The 16,060-nt window shown below is 39.3% G+C and overlaps 1 protein-coding gene across 2 annotated transcripts in view; it reads right to left on the bottom strand.

Annotated features, from left to right (window-relative positions):
* Positions 1-16,060, bottom strand: part of Cox7b2 (cytochrome c oxidase subunit 7B2) — a 112,208-nt gene that overhangs the window by 54,741 nt on the left and 41,407 nt on the right. For both annotated transcript variants that reach the window (NM_001399572.1, XM_063272794.1), the window contains 2 exons: positions 15,865-15,913; positions 14,190-14,225 (listed from right to left, as the gene is read on the bottom strand). The gene's annotated coding sequence lies outside the window, so the exon portion shown is untranslated. The remainder of the gene's footprint in view (positions 1-14,189; positions 14,226-15,864; positions 15,914-16,060) is intronic.

Raw genomic sequence — 16,060 nt, 5'->3', positions numbered from 1 at the left:
AAGCTCTTCGAGTCCTTTCTCTGATTCCTTCAACAGGGGTCCCGTTCTCAGTTCAGTGGATTGCTGCTGGTATTCGCCTCTGTATTTGCTGTATTCTGGCTGTGTCTCTCAGGAGAAATCTACATCTGGTTCCTGTCAGCCTGTACCTCTTTGCTTTATCCATCTTATGTAGTTTGGTGGCTGTATATGTATGGGCCACATGTGGAGCAGGTTCTGAATGGGTGTTCCTTCAGTCTCTGCTCTAAACTTGGCCTCCCTATCCCCCGCTAAGGATATTTTTGTTCCCCTTTTAAAGAAGGAATGAAGCATTCACATTTTGGTCATCCTTCTTGAGTTTTAAGTGTTCTGTCCACCTTGGGTAATTCAAGCACTTGGGCTAATATCCACTTATCAATGAGTACATACCATGTGTGTTTTTCTGTGATTGGGTTACCTCACTCAGGATGATATTTTCCAGTTCCATCCATTTGCCTATGAATTTCATAAAGTCATTGTTTTTGATAGCTGAGTAGTATTCCATTGTGTAGATGTACCACATTTTCTGTACCCATTCCTCTGTTGAAGAGCATCTGGGTTCTTTCCAGCTTCTGGCTATTATAAATAAGGCTGCTATGAACATAGTGGAGCACGTGTCTTTGTTTGTTTTTTGGAGCATCTTTTGGGTATATGCCCAAGAGTGGTATAGCTGGGTCCTCAGGTAGTATAATGTCCAATTTTCTGAGGAACCTCTAGACCGATTTCCAGAATGGTTGTACCAGTCTGCAATCCCACCAACAATGGAGGAGTGTTCCTCTTTCTCCACATCCTCGCCAGCATCTGCTGTCGCTGGAGTTTTTGATCTTAGTCATTCTGACTGGTGTGAGGTTGAATTTCAGGGTTGTTTTGATTTGCATTTCCCTTATGATGTTGAACATTTATTTAGGTGCTTCTCAGCCATTCAATATTCCTCAGCTGTGAATTCTTTGTTTAGCTCTGAACCCCATTTTTAATAGGGTTCTTTATCTTCTTGCAGTCTAACTTCTTGAGTTCTTTGTATATTTTGGATATAAGCCCTCTATCAGTTGTAGGATTGGTAAAGATCTTTTCCCAATCTGTTGCTTGCCATTTTGTTCTAATGACTGTGTCCTTTGCCTTACAGAAGCTTTGTAGCTTTATGAGATCCTATTTGTCGATTCTTGATCTTAGAGCATAAGCCGTTGGTGTTTTGTTCAGGAAATTTTTTTCCAGTGCCCATGTGTTTGAGATTCTTCCCTACTTTTTCTTCTATTGGTTTGAGAGTATCTGGTCTGATGTGGAGGTCCTTGATCCACTTGGACTTAAGCTTTGTAGAGGGTGATAAGAATGGATTGATCTGCAATCTTCTACATGCTGACCTCCAGTTGAACCAGCACCATTTTCTGAAAATGCTATCTTTTTTCCATTGGATGGTTTTGGCTCCTCTGTCAAAAATCAAGTGACCATTGGTCTGTGGGTTATTTCTGGGTCTTCAATTCTGAGTACACCGTGGATATTCTGGAGTAACTGCACAAAAAAGAAAAGCAAAAAACGAGACCATTCCAAGGAAGGTGGGGGCGGGGGTAAATGATCTGATGTGGGAAATAGGAAAAATTAGAGTAGCAATTCTCATCAAGAGGGGGAGAGAGATAAAGGAAGAAGGGGGTAAAAAAAAGGTAAGAATTCTAAAACAGCCATAATAAACTAAATTATGAACTTTAATATACAAAAGTCAGAGTTGTGATGGTTTGAATAAAAATGGTTCCCATAGACCCACAGGAAGTGACACTTTAAGGACAAGTGGAGTAGATATGGCCATATTAGAGGAAGTGTGTCACTGGGGGTTGGGCTTCAAGGTTTCAGAACGTCAAGCCATGTCCAGAGGCTCCCTGGCTCTTCCTACTGCCTGCTGATCCAAATGTGGAACTGCCAGCTCCTTCTCTAGCACAGTATCCACCTGCACATCACTAAGCTTCTCATTATGACACAGGACTAAACCTCTGAATCTATAACTCAGCCCCAGTGAAATGTTTCCCTTTGTGAGAGTTTCCATGGCCATGGTGTCTCTTAACAACAGTAGAAACCCTAACTAAGACAATTATATAAATAAGCATCCATAGTTTAAATAAACTTTTCCCATCTGGGTCAACAATGACCCATCCAAGAGCCAAAGACAATCTAACAACAACAATAAACCCAAAATACTGGGCATGAGAAGGCTTGTTTTGCTCAGAGTTGTTCAAGAGATTCCCAAAGCATTACAGGTTATTAGTATTGCCCTTAGTCCCCAGAACTGGAAAGTAAGTCCTGATTGCAGAAGGCACAATGCACTTTAAACAGAGTCTAGAGACCCTTTAAGTGGAACTAACCCAAAACCTCCTCTTTGATGACTAGATTTCATGGTACCAGAAGTTGTCACGAGTCCTATCAGCTGTGACGCCGATGAACCACAACGATTACCAGCATGACACAATAACTGTGGGCACAAAGTAGTGGCACAAACACCTCAGTGGTAATCAAGAGCTCTCTACTTAGGAAGAGAAAGAATATGCCTGGTACTGGACTCCTAGAAAACTGCCCAAGGCTAATGAAGTCATGAATCTTGGAGGAGAACCTACAATTGCTAATTCACTGAACCCACATAACCCCTAACTACATTCTAAGTATTTGTCCTAATACCCACAGATAAGTGTGGGTCCCTCTCATCATCAAAGAAACTTCTTTTTGCAAAAGACAAATATCATTACAAAAGAAAAAAAGCCACAATCAAAGTACAAAGTTGAGAATCCCAGTCCCAATAAAAATATATAGAATAACTCCTGAGGTCAGGAATGTTGAGAATGAGAGAATTTGTCTTCCTGAAGAAAGAATACATCAATTGGTTATCCAATATCAAATGATCAGCCTGGAAAATTCATATGAGGGACATTACACAGACCGAGCAGATTATACTTATATATTAAATGTGGGGGGGGGGACTGAGAAGGAGGAAAGAAAAATGGAAAATAATTTTACTGAATCCCAATCTTAGAAAAAAAATGAAAGAAGTAATTCTTAAAAGCCTTAGAAAAGCAATGTATTTTAAAAAAAATGACCTTTCATCACAGAATGAAATTATCACCAAAGAAGAGAAAAGCAGACATGGTGGCTCATGCCTTTTTTTGAGTTTCCATACCTGTGATAAAACATCCCCAAAAGCAACTTGGAGAGGAAAGGGTTTATTTCATCTTATAGCTTACAATCCATTATTCAGGAAAGTCTGGGCAGAAACTCAGGACATGAGCTGAAGTAGAAACCATGGAGCAGTGCTGTTTCTTATATGAAATTATGTACCGAGAGGGGGCACTGCTCACTGTGATCTCAGTATTCCTACACCAATCATTAATTAACAAAAATTCTCAGTTGCTTGATTACAAGCCAAGCTGGTGAAGGAATTTTCTCATTGGAGGTTCCTCTTGTAATGACTCTAGCTTGGGTTAAACTGATATTAAACTAGGCAGCATAGTGGCTATAATCCTAACATTTGAAAGGTAAGGGCAAGAATACTGTCATAAGCTTGCAGTCAGTCTGGTCAACATAGCATAATATCTAGGCTAGCCAGAGGCATGTAGTGGGGTCCTGTCCAAACTCAAGTGAAATAAAATAATTTTTAAAAAAGAGGAAGAGTAGGATATAATCCCTGCACTGCATTTAGAGAATTCTGACATGAGGATAAGTAGGGACAAATATCCCCTATAAACAGAGGCAAAGAGAGAAAATGAATAGTGCTAGGTGTTTCAGTTTGTGTAACATTACATCTGAGGACTCATAGAAATAACCCAGAAAATGAATCTGGAGCTCAGATTATAGACTAAAATGTTGAAACTTCATTATACAACTTCTGAGTACAAGTAATTGTATTTGGCAATTAAATTTATAATAGCAATCAGCCGCATGGGAAGGAATGGAATGCAATGGGGAGATTGCTTAGAAAGGAATGACACAGGCCCTAGAATAGAACCTGCTAGCAACTTGCTAAATGGCCGTGCTATCAAATTGTCTTCTGAAGATTTACATTCATACCTACACTTGGAGCTACTCCTAACCTTGGTGAGAGTACGCTGTCTTCAGAGTAGGCAGCAGTCAAGGGAGGACTGATCAAAGCACTGAGAAGCCTAAGCAGGACATCTATATCAAACCTGGCCCCAGCAAGGGCAGAAAGCAAACAGCACAGAAGTGAACACAGAAAGAACGCAAGAGCTGGCAGATGGCAGCTAATGCTCTCCTCTGGACGTGGAAGAGCTATGACGCACGTAAACTTATATCAAAGCTGGGGTTGCCTGTGCTAATTTGCTTGGGGTTGCTTTTCATTATAAAAAAAATAGGCAATATGTGTGAAAACCTAGTTTAGAAACCATGGTAATATGAATTATTCTAACATAAAGTTCTCAATAATAAAATAAACTACGAGTACACTCAGAACGCCCTTTACTTCCTAACGTGCTTGATAATGCACTGTAGCGATCAGATGACATTAAGACATGGGCATTACTCTTCACTGCTGGTAAAAATGGAAAACTAGAATGAAGCCTTTTGGAAACTCCATCAATATTACAGATACATCTACCTTTTACCTCCAGGTGTGCCTGCACTGATACAAAATAAGATCGATCATTTTCTTTACAAATCAGTACACTCGGTATTTTTAGTTTGTAAAGATCCTATGATGGTACTGATTGCTTCTAAAACCAACAAAAAAGTACAATAGCTGTGAGATTTAGTTCAGTGAGAGAGCAGGAATAGCAGCTGAGAGGTGACTCAGCACTAAAAGCACACAGCTCTTACAGAGGACATGGCTTGATTGCCTATAACACCACTGTGGGGGATCTGATGCTCTCTTCTCACCTCCAGGGCACTGAACACACTGTCTCTCTGTGTATCTCTGTTTGTGTATCTCTGTCTCTATCTGTGTCTGTGTCTCTGTCTCCTCCCCTCACTCTCCCCACACACACGAACATGCACACACCACAAAAAACAAAACAAAAGTAACTTAGGTGTGCATTAATATATTAGTAGATACAATTCAGCCACACACAGGAATGAAGATGAACTTGAAAATAGAATGTAAAGTTAAATGAGCTGCATGCAATAATGCTCAATATAACATTTATATGAATTGAGAAAAAGAAAAACCACACAGATTAAAAGTATATTAGAGATTTACATGTTATAGAAAGATGGGAAAATAGAATGATAGCATGTAAGAAACATAGCATTTCTCTTTGGGATAATGAAAATATTTTTATACAAATAGTGGTGATGGTTTTGGCCAATATTATGAATATTATGACTACCACTAAGTTATACACTTAAAGTAATTTAAATGGATCTGATGCACTACCTTTTTTTAATGATTTTTATTAGATATATTTCTTTATTTACATTTCAAATGTTATTCCCTTTCCTGGTTTCCTATCCATAAGTTCCCCTTCCCTCCCCCTCGCCCATATGGGTGTTTTCCCCCATCCATCCCCTTTACTCCCCCCACATTCCCCTGCACTGGGGGTCCAACCTTGGCAGGACCAAGGGCCCCTTCCCCTGGTTCCCCAACAAGGCTATTCTCTGCTACATATCTGGTGCACTATCTTATCCTGGTTTCTATGTTAATAATGCAATGCCATAAACTGGTTAAATGTTAAAATATAAGGGTAGTTTGCCTCATGCTTTAGTCTCAGGTTGAAGGACTATATCTCATGACAATCTTTGTAGTAATAATGTCTGAAAGCAATACAGAAGTAGTATGCTTCTATTTGGACTCTTCATATAAAGCCACCTGTACTGGCAGGCTCCATTGTTACCACCTCCCATCATTCCCCTCACTTCACAAAGCCCCCACCTCTAAGACACCAGACAAAGTTTTACTCTTTATGACTCTCAAAGCATAGAAGTTGTATTTTCCAGCAACAGAAGAGGTTATGCAGCCTTCTCTTTTGTGCATTCCTATGCTGTCTCTCACTGTTGTTTCATGTTATACTTCAAATTTACCAGATGTTAAAGCTTGAGAAATGAGAACAAATAATAAAAATGGTAAAAACTGATCTGTATGTGATTAGAACTTGACTTAAAAGGCCAAGTTTGAAACAAATAAAATTATCACCAATATAGAAAGCATAGGGAAAAACTTAAAATGGATTTTGACTGAAACTTAGACATCTAAATTTTAAATGTGAATATTATTATCTTTATTATTTATTATTTATTATTAGTACCGCTTAATTGTACACTGAAAAATAGTCAAATGAATATTTTATAACTTCCATTTCTAGTTCCTTTGATCTTGGAGTGGCTATTTGTTGCTTATTTTAGTGCAGACTTTGCAGCATGTGACAATCACGGCAAGTATGAAATCACACAAGAGAAACCCTGGGCTGTGGATAAATGCTATTTAGGATTCTGGGATCTTGAGATAAAGAAATTTGGGCAAACACCATTCCTTATGACACCCTGGGTAGTACCAGAAAATGGATGCAAGGAATACATCATTATGTCTCATGAATCAACCAACCTACTCAGTTCAAACATTTTCAAGAAAATATTACAAAAGCTGGCACATTCTACAACAGCATTAAATTAAGAAAGACAATCTAAAAGTATCTTTAGATCACATCTCTATGACATTTGACAGTGTTCAAGATAACTGTGCTGCTACAGGTCAAGGGCTGTCTCCTTTATTACTTTCAAAGTTACACAGGCGCACACACACAAACACACACAGAGCGACAGACAAGACAAACAATATTATGATGAATGATCTCCAGTATGGCTTTATTAGATCATTTAAAATATGATGTGCTCTAATGCAATTCTCTTAATACATATAACACAAATATACTATATACACAAATATAATAATATATTTCAGAAAAACCAAGCTAATTTCATCAGATGAAGAAACTATTTATTACCTCCCTTATTCTATAAAATAATCATGCAAACTACACTCATAAAAGCAAAATACCTACTATCCTTTCTCTGCTGCATTTAGTTATTCTGAATTTTTAGGAAGATTGCTTTTGTATCACATATGACTATCAGAGATTCTCTAGCAGACCCATGTACCCATGCATCAAAGCATAATTTAGTCCATTAATCTTAGGTGGCATCAAAGTATACACGTTGCTGTGGCTAACACTTCTGGATGCTTTATTGGTATTCATGGCCACTTCCAATGCAAGACTTCGATGCATACTAGAGACTTATTATTCAAATCTAAACCCCTGGCAACTTTCCTCTTATTCATCCTCTGGTTAAACCCTGAATGTCAAAGAGAAATGATAATGTGCTTAAGTTTCTTTCTATAGTGTATCCCAAGACCCAAAATCTCTAAATGGCATGTATCCCTACTGCAGATTTCCTCTTTATATTGCTTTTGCTTTTGCTGGGACCCTTGCACTACAAAGCAAGCATTAAAGCAAACAATAAACAAGCAATCATCTCAAATCAGGAGCTGAAATCAGTGCCAATGTCCCTGGACCTTCCTTTGAATTAGGGTCTTTGAGCACTGACTATCATTCCAGCATAGTGACGGATTATAATTTTTATGTCTTGAGATCTTTGTTTCATCTTTGCTCCTTTGAACCTCTTTGGTTTTATAAATAGGGTCCTTATTATGGTCTGCATCTGGCTTCCCTCAGGGAGACTTTTCCAAGAGCCCTGGAGTAGAGCAGCCTATTTTTATGCTCTCTTGAGGAGTCTTGTTCCCTAGTTCTGGGTTTGTTCTGGGCTGTTGGCTGCCTGATGTTTTGATGCCTCTGTCCATTAACTAACTCTTGCCTTTCAAAAACTGAGCTGCAGTGCCTTGTTAACTGCCTCCCTCCTTTTGGTTTTTGGCTTATTGCTTCTGCCTGGGTGTCAACAGACTCCCTGGCAACTTCCTGTGTCAGCTTCTGCCCCTTCTGCAGATTGCTCTCGCCAATTTGGCTTTCCAAAGACAGCCTGTCCAGTAGCTTCAAGTGGGGATTTTATCTTTAGTTTCCTAGACTGTGCTCATTTTCATGATTATTAAGAGGCAACAACTGACACTTACAGATAACTGACTGTACACTGTGCCAGGTAAAGAAATAAGAAAGAGCTTCTGCCCCTGAAGGCTGATATCTCACAGGATAGATCCATTTCCAGGTTTTACAAACTGTGCTAATTTTTAGGGATTCCCAGGCCAAATGGATATATGCTTTGTCTTTTTATTTTTAGGATTACTTGATGTGCATAATGATAGGCTATCTCATATGGCATTTCATATTGTAATTCACTTTATCTTTTTCTGACTGAGAAAGATCAAAAGACATGTGCACAGCAGTAATGTTTAAAACTTAGGTGTCTAAACAAGCATTCTGTAGCAACAGGACCCAACAATCTATTTGCAAATTAAAAAATAAGAAAGCAAACATAAGTACAGCAATGTGAAACATAGACTACTGACTTGTTAGTGAGACTGTGAAAGAGAAAACCCCAGAACAGTGCTTTAAACCCAACACAATAGTTTTATATTTACTGGTTTTAGCTTACATGTTCGAGAATGTCAGTGTTCAAATTTAAACAAATGTGGCCTTGCTCCCCGTCACAGCTACATGATAAGATGCTCTAGTTCATGGAAGAGCTTGAAGGGGCTCGAGACCCCAAAAGTACAACAATGTTAAGCAACCAGAGCTTCCAGGGACTAAGCCACTACCTAAAGACTATACATGGACTGACCCTGGACTCTGACCCCATAGGTAGCAATGAATATCCTAGTAAGAGCACCAGTGGAAGGGGAAGCCCTGGGTCCTGCTAAGACTGAACCCCCAGTGAGATAGACTATGGGGGGAGGGCGGCAATGGGGGGAGGGTTGGGAGGGGAACACCCATAAGGAAAGGGAGGGGGGAGGGGGATGTTTGCCCGGAAACTGGGAAAGGGAATAACACTTGAAATGTATATAAGAAATACTCAAGTTAATAAAAAAAATATCAAATAAAAGTTAATTTAAAAGAAAAAAAAAAAACACTTTCCTTGTAAGAGCACCAGTGGAAGGGGAAGCCCTGGGTCCTGCTAAGACTGAACCCCCAGTGAACTAGACTGGTGGGGGGAGGGCGACAAGGGGGGGAGGGTGGGGAGGGGAACACCCATAAAGAAGGGGAGGGGGGAGGGGGATATTTGCCTGGAAACCGGGAAAGGGAATAACACTCGAAATGTATATAAGAAATACTCAAGTTAATAATAACAATAATAATAAAAAGAACACTTTCCTTTACTTCTAACCCAACCCAATATCAAATAATTCCTTAGGCCTATCTATTGTAAAAGACTGTCATGCTAGCAATGGTGGCCCAAAAGGACAAGATTAAATATATACTGCTCTTTATTATACATTCAATATACATTATGTAATATCGTTTACTTAGTGAATCAAGGTCAGCTGTCTCAAACAAAAAATAAAAATTCTAAATTATATTTGCCAAAAAAAAAGATGCTCTAGTTCATATATACATGCACTTTCCAGAAATGAAGTAGTAAGAGGGCAGAACAAAGATAAGGTATAAGGTTATAAAAAAAACAGAATTCTCTTAAAAATTTCATCTCCTTTCAGACTATGTCTCACAAACAGTAATAAAAAGGAAGAGAAAGTGAGTTGTGTATGTGTTTGCTAATTTGTTGCACACAGCACTAAATGTAACTAGAAGATTTGGTATAAATGAAGCAGAATGCACACGGCCAACTGATGGCTGTTTCGGCCTCCTATTGCAATAGTTAGTATAAGCAGGCCTTTCTACCAGCTTCAATCCTGACTGAATCCGTGGGTTTCACAGGAAACCTAAGAGAACACTAATTTTTATTAATTTCTTGTGGACTTCACAAGTAATGTTTTTCCTGAACACTTTCTATTTTATCCCTGGCACTGAGATTCAAGAGGTGACCTAACAACACTTGCCTTTCAAATTATACTCTGTCCTAGTTAGGGTTACTATTGCTATCACTTAATACCGTGCATGACCAAAAGTGAGTTGGGGAGGAAGGGGTTTATTTGGCTTATACTTCTATATCATTGCTCATCATTAAAGGAGGGCAGGACAGGAACAGAGCAGGAACCTCCTCAAGACAGGAGCTGTTACAGAAGCCATGGAAGTCTGGCCGGTTATTTGGCTTGCTCAGTCTGCTGTTTTATAAAATGTATCTGCCCAGGGTGGCTCCACCCACAGTGGGCCAGGCCTCTCACTCTAATAAAGAAAATTCCCTACAAGCTTGCCTATGGCTCAGTCTTATGGAGATTCTTTCTCATCTGAGGCGCCCTCTTCTCCAGTGCCTTGTGTCAAGTTGACATAAAACTAGCCAGCATTTCTTTTAGATAGGAACAATTCTGAGTCAAAAAAATTGAAAGAAGGTTGGTGACCCCATCCCTCCACAGGGAGGTCTCCACAGGGAGAAGATGTGCCTAATCCTGTAGAGACCTGATGCCCCAAGGAAGGAGGATGGCGGGCATGGGGACAAATGGGTGGGGGCATCCTCTCAGAGGCAAAGGAAAGGGGGAAGGAGGTAAAGAACTCTTAGAGGGGAGATTGGGAAGGGGGGGCAACATTTGGAATGTAAATAAAGCAATTTAAAAATTTGACCAGCACAACTGACCCCTTATCAAATTGAGACACAAACACATTACTAACACAGCTTTTCCTTTCTTATTTATCACTAAGATTTCCCACTAAAAACATAAATAATTTTAAAAGTCCCATAGTCCTTACAAATTCAAATATATTGAAAGTTCCATCTCTTTAAAATAACTAAACTCCAACAAAGTAAATAACTCAAACATCTGGGATTCACTCATGATCTGAGTTCTTCCAAAATGCTTGGGTCATTTCTAGGACACTGCCCTCTGCAGAAGACATGGCTTATCTCCTAGACTCAGACCAGCTCTACCTCATACCTGCTGCTGTCTTGGTACTGACATCTCCAAAAGGCTGAAGTCCCTTGCTACAACTGTGCTACAACTGTGCTGTACTTTTCACTCTCACCTCAGGGACTCCACACTTGCCTACAGAGCCAAAGCTTAGCTTTTCTCCAAGACCCCTGAATGCCTTCAAAGCCAGCACCACCTGGGTGACTCTTACACTACCAAGATCTCCTGCCATCTCAAGCTACACTCTGGTGACTTCTGAAGCACAGTTTGCATTACTGCGTCTGAGGAAACACTTCCCAGAAGATTTCACCTCAATAATTGCTGGTTTCTTCTTAATCATCCATTATTTCTCCTATGCAGCTGACCAGCACCAATTGTGCCAGTAAAACAAAGGCTCCAATTTAGTGGTTCTTGTGTGCTGACCACAGCTGACTCTTCTGCCACATCTAAACAGAACTGCAGATTATTGATTCAAAATAGTAAATGGCTCTGATAGAGTCATTAAAGTACCCTCAAACATCCCTCTGATGCCTCCATTTCCTGCATTGCTCTCCACATTCTTATTTTCCAAGCTCCCACAAAAAGAACTTCACCCAAACTACCAAGGTTGTACCACAACACTACTGAAAAGAAATCATCAGGTCTCTCACAGAAATACAGCCACTATTATGGTACTAATTTCTGTCCTAGTAATAGTTACTATTGCTATGATATAGGCATGACAAAAAAGTAAATTAGGGAGAAAGGAGTTTATTTAACTTCCATATCCCTGCTCATTGACATTAACTGCCATATCCCTTGACATTAAAAGAATGTCAAGACAAAAATTCAAACAGGACAGGAAACTGGAGACAGGAATGGATGCAAAGGTCATGGAAAGTTGCTGCTTACTGGTTTGCTCCTCATGGCCTCTGGTGTCCAATAGAACTAAAAACCACCTGCTCAGTGTTAGCCTCATCAATAATGGACCAGGCCCCTCCCATATCAATAAATAATTAAGAAAATGCTCTACAAGTTTGCCTACAGCCTAGTGTTATGGGAATATCTTTTCAGTTGAGGTTCCCTTCTGCCCAGTGACTCTGACTTGTGTCAATTTTTGAGATAAAACTAGACAGCTCATTCTAAACTGAAATCACAGAATAAAAGAAAGTCTCAGAGCTGAGCACTGAAGAGGTACTAAGGCCAGGCTTATGTTGTGCAGCTGGAACTTCGTCTGGGAAAGTATCCTAGAAGGTAAAGGTGACGATGGAAAGGCCTCCAAATGAAGTTGCACAGAAGGGCATCTGCTACAGGAAGACACAGGGAGCGTGAGGGGCAACCATTCGGGCTTTGGAAAGGTTTCAGTGAAAGGCAACACAGAGTTCAAGAGGAAAGATAATGGTAGTGAGATATTCTAGAAGCAAAATAAGCATGAACAAAGACAAAAGACACTGACTCATTTTTTTTCTTTTCTTTTTTTCGGAGCTGGGGACCGAACCCAGGGCCTTGCGCTTGCTAGGCAAGTGCTCTACCACTGAGCCAAATCCCCAACCCCTGACGCTGACTCATTTTGAATGCTTATTAATGACATACTTTAGGGAAATCAGCCTGGCTCCTGTGGGTACAATTAATTGGTAAGGGGTAAAGCTAGAGATTGCCTAATACAAGGGTGTAAACTAAAACAGTACCAGAGGACTTGGAATGCAAAGACCAATTTCATAGATATTAAGTTCAAAATCACTAACCAGGTGCTCTTGAGCAAGGAACAAAGGGAGCCCGTGCATCTACAGGGCAGAAATGAGGATAAAAATCTAGTGTAGCTCTTGTCTTTCTCATTCACCCACTGACTCAACATGAAAGTTAAACTGGTTTTCATAAGCTTGGTGCATACTGGGCAGCATCGTATCTTTCGCTAGTGATGCACGCATAGCTACCTACATGCTCTTCATCTCCTCAGGCCCGAAAACAGCTCAAATACAACAAGAATCAAGCCTGCCAAAGAGAAGTCAATGATCTGCATTGGCTTTATTGATTATCTAAATGTGCACTTATGTGTCTTCTACAAGTTATCTATTGTGAAGAGTTGCATAATAAACTTGGATATGCAGGAATCTTTCTGTTGTGTGGATTTTAGTCCTTTGGCTATATGCCCCTATATAAGGTAACTGGATCATAGTGGTAGTTCTTGGTGTGGGCAATATTTATTATTGTTATTGTTGTTGCTGTTGTTTGTTTTTAAATGTGAACTCACAGACACAAGAAACAAATAGCAAATAGACAAATATCAAATAGAAATTATATCAAATTACAAGACTGTCCAGAACACCGAAAACAAGCAACAAATGTGCTTTTGAACTTTCATCAAAGAGCCACTTAGTTTAGTTTAACTCAAACTAAAGGACAAAGGGGAAATATGCAGACTGTTAAGCAAAGAACAGGCTTATTCAAACTGAGTTTCCATGGTGAGCTACGTAGTAACCTTTAAAACTATTATTAATGAAACAATAAACTTATCATTTTGGATACTACATCAATGAAAGAGCAAAATCTGGTTATTAAAAAAATCAAGAAAATAACCCATAAGAAACATGATAGGAGCTTCACAAAGACAATGCAAACACAGAATTACATAAGGAAAATGGCGACATGCGAAGAACTGAACTTGCATCCCAAGGCCAGAGAATGCTAAAAAGATATGGTGAATAAGAAAGAAGCAGTTTAAAATATGCATGCCCTATAGCTTGTTTTTCTATTATTTATAACAATGCACCCCTAACTGCTGCCCCTGGTTTGAGAAAGCTTTGCTGAAGATAAGTTCCAAACTAATTCTGTATTCTCTGTAAACGCATGCATCTTTAGTCTTTCCAAAATCCTGGTTTCGTCTACGTTCGTGTATTGTGGAATTGCTAGTACTGAAGGACAATAACATCAACAGGTATAGTTGTGAATGTTATTTGCAGTCTAATTAATGACACTGTACTGTGGGTGAATACCCATTACATGTTAGGAATAGTTGATCAGGATATCTTGACTTCCCTACTCAGGAGTTCTCTAATAGTATCTACTTCAAAGATGTGCTGTATTAAATGCTCACTCTGTCTAAGTCGGACACAGAGTGAGCCTGAACTATACACTGTATTTGATCAATGTTCAGAAAGACACACCCTGGATTCTTCTCTGAAAGACGAGATTAAGTCTGTGAGTCAATGGCCTGCTCAAGCATCATGATTTCCACCATAATATAAAAACTAGGGTTCAGTTATTCAACAAATCAGGGTAATGTAACAAATCAGATAATATAAGCACATACTTGGCTGATGGCTTCAAAGTTATATGAGAAGAGAATCTACAAAAGAAGATAAAAACAAAGACATCTTTATACTGTAGCCCTGCAATTATCACATGGACAAAAGCCTCTAAGAAACGATTTAAATTGTCAATAGCTTCAATATAGAAGGAGAGAACAGGAGAAAGTAACCACCTCTGTAAAAATTATATATGTATATTTTAGAATAATATATGCAATTTAAGCACACATTTTAATTACTTTTAGAGTATTAGAATAAATTCAAGGAAAAGTAGCAGTTAGATAACTACTATGCTGGTCTGGACTGAGGTATTTGGTAAGACAGTCTTAATGGGAGGCAGGGGAAGGTAAGATCCCTGGACATGTACAGAATGAAGAGTATTCACACTACACGTTCAGTAACTGCAGGGAAACAGCAGGCTTCTAAAAAAGTCTCAATAGTTATGTCTTTTTTCACATGATAGGTTTCTTAAAAGATAAAGGAACAACATTGAGTTCTTTTAATTATTAAAACGCCCATGAATTTGCCAAGACAGAATTGTTAACAGCAGTTAACCACAACAAGGTTATTCCCACCCAGTTATGCCATATCAGCCAATATCACTATGTGTGATTGCACCATAACTGGGATATTAACTTGAGATAAAGAACTTTAGCAATCACATCTTCCCATATTCTGCTTTCAAGGTGATCCTAGATATGAATAGGGACAGGCACCAGAAAAGTGTCTCACTGCACATCTGTGGAAAGTTACACACCATGTACATGCTGGTCAAGTGAGCAGGAAAAGAAGGCCCATCACTATTTAATAGCACAGGGAGATTCTAAAAACGCATGTAAATTTCACAGAAGCATGATTATACAGTCACACCAGGGGGCGCTCTTAACACTGAAATGATGGATGACACATTTTAAACTACTTAGTGGGCTCAGCTGGCTAAAAAGAAAAGTTTTTTTTGGTTTTTGTTTTTTCCTTTATATGAACTATTTACAAGTGCTTCTCTCTTGTACGTGTTCACTGACAGCCCACAGATTTTCTTCTGCATCCTACTGTTTGTGTGGCTAGCACTAGGAAGTTATCTAGCTCCACCAGGAAATGTTTATTTTGGAAACATTGTGTCAACTTAACTCACATCAACCTCTTATTCTCCCTGTAGTTGGACTGATTCCCATTAACATAAAGACATAAAGTGTGTTGATGAGCACACTTTAAAATAATGGCACCAATGTAAACTTTATTTTTAAAAACCTCCCTATCAGACCTTTTAATTCCTTCCAATCCCCTCTTAAAAAGGAAGCATGATATGGTGTGTGTGAGTGTAAATAACAGAGACAGAGAGGGTGTGTGTGTGTGTGTGTGTGTGTGTGTGTGTGTGTGTGTGTGTGTGTGTGTGTTACTATGAAGAAAGTGCTGTACAAGTCACCGTGCTTCGTCCTCAAAGGTTCTGTAAGCAAGCCTAGCAAACCTGAATTCATACTCTCGCCCAGGCACACCTTGAATTCACAGGAGCCTAGGCAGAGCATGAGTTTGTGAGCCTCCTACCTCAGTCCTTTCAAGTGGTAGCTACAACCACTGCCATGTGGCAGGCACAGGATTCTAAATGTTACTCAAAACAGAACATTGCAATGGAACCCTAGTCTAGAGCATTCTAACCTACTCCTCTTATGCTCTCATTACCTGTAGACTCGAGCGCAGATGCTCTCCTCAGAAGTTCTGACTCAGCTGCCTAAAAGCACAGAAGAAAAATCAATGTGAGTTTTCAGAGAAACTGAAAATAAGGATAGGTAAGTAGGTTATGCTATCCAGAGAGGGTCACATAGTACTCCATTAAAAGCACTGTTTGCACACAAAACACATCCAATTAACATAAATT

The sequence above is a fragment of the Rattus norvegicus genome, chromosome 14 (assembly GCF_036323735.1).
Source record: "Rattus norvegicus strain BN/NHsdMcwi chromosome 14, GRCr8, whole genome shotgun sequence".
Lineage (NCBI taxonomy): Eukaryota > Metazoa > Chordata > Mammalia > Rodentia > Muridae > Rattus > Rattus norvegicus.
Note: the sequence above shows the minus strand (reverse complement) of the source record. Positions and strands in the feature narration are given on the sequence as shown.